This window comes from Elaeis guineensis, chromosome 11 (assembly GCF_000442705.2).
Source record: "Elaeis guineensis isolate ETL-2024a chromosome 11, EG11, whole genome shotgun sequence".
In the NCBI taxonomy this organism is placed as follows: domain Eukaryota; kingdom Viridiplantae; phylum Streptophyta; class Magnoliopsida; order Arecales; family Arecaceae; genus Elaeis; species Elaeis guineensis.
The window spans coordinates 122549880-122554879 of record NC_026003.2 but is presented as its reverse complement, the minus strand read 5'-3'; positions in this window follow the sequence as shown (position 1 = coordinate 122554879).

Sequence of the window (5000 nt, the reverse complement as noted above, 5' to 3'; positions counted from 1 at the left end):
GAAATGTGCTGACCCGTTTGTGAAATGAGTTAACACATTTGGTGAACAGAAAATAAAATCTTTCAAATTTGAAAATTATTTTCAAAATGCCAAATCCTGACCTATCAGCCCAAGTACTTAATTAAAAGAATTAAGTGTTGTCTAGTAGGTCTAGAATTGTGAATTAAGACCTAAGACAATTGCATAAACTTGTGGGTCAATGGGTTAGATGAATTAGGTCCATAATTGGGTTAGACCTAAGGTTAGTTTAAAAAATAGACTAAATGGAGTAATTGGTCAAATCTAATCAAAAGTTGAATTAGATTAGGTCAAGGATACTCTAGACTCAACTTCAATAGTTGTAGTTGAATGGGTCCATGTCTTTAACTAGACCAAGATGGACTTAATTCATGGCTACGTGGTGGAGCCCTATTTACTAAGTTGATCAAAATTAAAACTAATGAACCGGTTGGTGTCTAAGGTAAGTTCGACAGTTTTGACCAGTGGTTCTTAAGCGGGAGCTACTCGCATTGATTCGATCATTGACGAGTTAATGGCAAATCCCCACCACTGATCTCACTTACCTGGCCAATCTGGTAAGTTAGATTTTGATTAGATCACTTGGTGATTAGATCTCACCCATGTCATTAGGTAAATCAGTGTGACTGATTTAGGTGCTCCTAATGCCAGCTTTAATTAAATTCTTTTTTAATCTGACTTGGTGAAGTCAGTGGGAGGATTGAAATTGGCTGGATGATTTCTTCTCTACTATTCTTTAATAAAATCCTCAAAATTATTAGGTCCCTAAAATGATTAAGTTATAATGATAACTAAGTCATAGCCTCCCATTAAGTGAGTGATAATGAGTCCATTAGTTCAATGATCATTGGAGGCCCAAAGGCCTGGTGCTCATTGGCTAATGGAATTATTATTCATAATATGATAATTTGATTGAGTCTTTCTGATGGTGGTTAGGTTGGTCGGTCAAAGTCGGACCTGATCATTTATTGGTCCGATTCACTAAATTAAGTCATGTTAATGGTTGGACCTAACCAGATCTTTTCAGTGGAGGCCAAAGCCTACTGATTAGGTTCTGGGGCAAAATCAATTACTAGAAGTTGTTTCTCTAAGTTATTTAGAGAAACAACTGGTTAAGAACCTACCCATAGATGCACATGGGTTGACCAACCAAAGTTGGACCCGTGTGTAGTCTGTGTGGATTCTAGTACCCATTAAGGAATTAAAGTAATTCCTCGAATTGGAGGATGAGGCTACCAGTTCGTAAAAATATTGGAAAAAACTTTAGACTAAAATCCAAGTCTTTAGTATTAATTTATGTACTAATAGAGGTCTCGTTTTTCTTTAAGCAGCTATGGCCACTACCCTGTCGCTCCGGTCATTATTAGATAATGACAAGCTCATGGGACCCAATTTCGATAGCTGGTATCGAAAATTGAAAATCATCATTGAGCATGAGCGGATCCTTTGTGTAGTAACGGATCCAGCACCTGAGGAGCCAGCTCCGAACGCTAGTAAGGCGATCCGAGACACTTACTTGAAGTGGCTCAATGACCGCACCACCGTTCGATGTATTATGCTGGCAGCAATGAATGACGAGTTCAGCCGAAGGTTTGAGAACGCCCAGCCACAGGAGATGCTTCAAATGTTGAACGACTCCTTTGGCATGCCTGACGACGTTGAAAGGCACAAAACTAGTTGTGCCATTTTCAATGCTCGGATGAGGGATGGGGCCTCAGTCACTGATCATGTACTGTACATGATCGAGATGATTGAGCGCCTAAGCAAATTGGACTTTCCTCTGCACGAGCAGCTCGGTAAGGATGCGATCCTTAATTCCTTGCCCAAGTCCTTCCTCCCATTCCTTACTCATTTTCGAATGATAAAGCCTGCAGTAAACTACCATGGATTGTTGGAGTTGCTGCAGAACTTTGAGAAGGATCACCAACTCCATAAGGAGTCGGTGAATGTAGTGGGAGGGTCTTCTTCTCGTCGTCAACCCTTTGGGAAGGGAAAGAAGAACAAGAAGAAGAAAAATAAGAAGGTGCAATCTCATGCTGGGACAGTAGCACGGGGTCAGACCAAGAAGCGCAAGCACGACCAGAGCCAGGCGGAGTGCTTCTTTTGCAAGAAGCACGGGCATTGGAAGAGGAACTATCCTCAATACATTGCCTCCCTAGACCCGAACAGGCCAAAAAGAAGCAAGGTAATTATATGATAACTCCTTGCAACTTTTCGATTTGTGATACTACTGCCTGGGTATTGGATACCGGAAGCCCTTATCATATTTGTAATTCGATGCAGGGTCTGCAGGTCAGTAGGAGATTTGATGAAGGCGAGAGGTTCCTGAATGTTGGAGATGGAAGCAAAGTTTCAGTTCTAGCTTTAGGAATCATGAGTCTTGTAATCAATTCTCGTAATGTAATTCTGAGTGAATGTCACTATTGTCCAAGTTTTTTATTAAATATTATTTCTGTAGGCCTTTTGGCCATGTACGGTTATGATTTTTTAATAAAAAGAAATATTTGCAATATCATTTTGAATGATGTTACAATATTTGTTGGATAATTAAATAATAAATTTACTTACTATCACAGCCTGTTAATGTGGTTCAAAAATTCGGTAAACGCTCTAGAATAGATAATGTGTCAGAAGTCTACCTTTGGCACTGTAGGCTAGGTCATATCAATAAGAACAGGATAAACAGGTTGGCTCAAGAAGGAATTCTTGAAGTTAGTGATTGTGAATCACTTCCAACCTGTGAGTCCTGTCTTCTTGAGAAGATGACCAAGTCACCTTTTACTGAAAAGATGAGCGAGCCAGTGAACTCTTAGGTCTGGTACATTCTGATGTATGTGGACCCATGAGCTCAAGTGCAAGAGGTGGATTTTTCTACTTCATAACCTTCACAGACGACCTATCTAGGTATGGGTATGTCTATTTAATGAAGCATAAGTCAGAATCATTTGAAATGTTCAAACTATTCCGAAATGAGGTAGAGAAACAAACTGAAAGTGTATTAAAACTCTTCGATCTGATCGAGGAGGTGAATACCTTTCCAATGAGTTTCTGACGTATCTAGGGGAGAATGAGATTCTCTCTCAGTGGACTCCTCCTGGAACACCACAGCATAATAGTGTGTCTGAAAGGAGGAATCGGACCCTGTTAGACATGGTTCGATCCATGATGGTGTTTGCTGGTCTGTCGATCTCCCTCTGGGGATATGCGCTCGAATCGACTAGTTACCTTCTAAATAGAGTTTCGAGTAAGTCTGTAGCCAAAACGCCATATGAGATATGGATAGGACGTAAGCCAGTACTCTCGCACCTTAGGGTTTGGGGGTGTCCGGCTTATGTTAAACGTTTAATTATAGACAAGCTTGGATCTAGGTCTGATAAGTATAATTTTATAGGGTACCCAAAAGAGACCAAAGGGTATTATTTCTACCTTGCTGATGAGCAAAAGGTGTTTGTCAGCCTTAAGGCAATCTTTTTAGAAAAGGAGTTCCTTAGTGAAGGAACTGTTGTCTCTAAAGTCGAACTTGACGAAGTTCGACAGGTGGAAAAACCGACACATGTTACTGAACCTGAACCGGATTTGATTAGATCAGATCCGGAGCCCATTGATTATGCACCCTTAAGGCGGTCTGGTAGAGTACCACATCAACCGGACAGATACTATGGTTTCTTGGTCCGGGATGGTGATCCTGTCGAACTTGATGAAAACGATGAGGATCCGATCACCTACATGGATGCAATGTAGAGATCTGACTCTGAGAAATGGCTAGAGGCCATAAATCCGAAATAGAATCCATGAAGGTCAACGATGTGTGGACATTGGTTGACCCACCCGAAGGAGTAAAACCATAGGGTGTAAGTGGGTCTTCAAAAGGAAGAGGGGCGCAGACGGAAAGGTGGAGACCTATAAAGTCCGTCTGGTTGCCAAGAGATATCGTCAACGTTATGGTATAGACTATGACGAGACGTTTTCTCCTGTGGCAATGCTCAAATCCATTCGGATTATGCTTGCGATAGCTGCCCATCTGGACTATGAAATCTGGCAGATGGATGTGAAGACAGCTTTCCTAAATGGAGAGCTGGACGAAGAGGTGTATATGATACAACCTGAAGGGTTCACATCCACAGATGAGTCCAAGGTGTGCAAGCTACAGAGGTCCATTTATGGACTTAAGCAGGCATCTCGGAGTTGGAACATACGTTTTGATAGGACGATCAAAACGTATGGCTTCATTAAGAACGGAGAAGAGCCCTACATTTATAAGTGGGCTAATGGTCCAGTAGTAGTATTTCTTGTATTGTATGTGGATGACATTCTCTTAATCGAGAATGATGTCCCTGCATTACAGGGAATAAAGATTTGGCTATCGTCACAGTTCTCCATGAAGGATCTGGGAGAAGCTTCCTACATCCTAGGGATGAGGATCTATAGGGATAGATCCAAAAAGTTGCTTGGCTTATCCCAGTCCACGTACATTGATACTATGCTAAAAAGGTTCAGCATGGAAAATTCCAAGAAAGGCTATCTACTGATAGGCCATGGAATTTCTCTCTCGAAGAGGGATTGTCCGACAACACCTCAAGAGAGAGAGCGTATGGGTAGGATTCCATATGCTTCGGCAGTGGGATCTATCATGTACGCCATGACATGTACACGACCAGATGTAGCATACTCACTAGGGGTAGTGAGTAGATACCAATCTGATCCAGGAGAGAATCATTGGAAGGTTATTAAAACCATCCTGAAGTATTTAAGAAATACTAAGGACCAGTGGCTTATATATGGTGAATCGGACTTGAGACTTATAGGGTTTACAGACTCTAGTTTCCAGTCTGATCGTGATGATAGCAAGAGTGTGTCAGGATTTATTTTTACCCTTAATGGTGGGGCTGTCTGCTGGAAGAGTTCCAAGCAGCACACTGTGGCTGATTCAGTATGCGAGGCGGAGTATATTGCTGCATCAGATGCTGCCAAAGAAGCGGTGT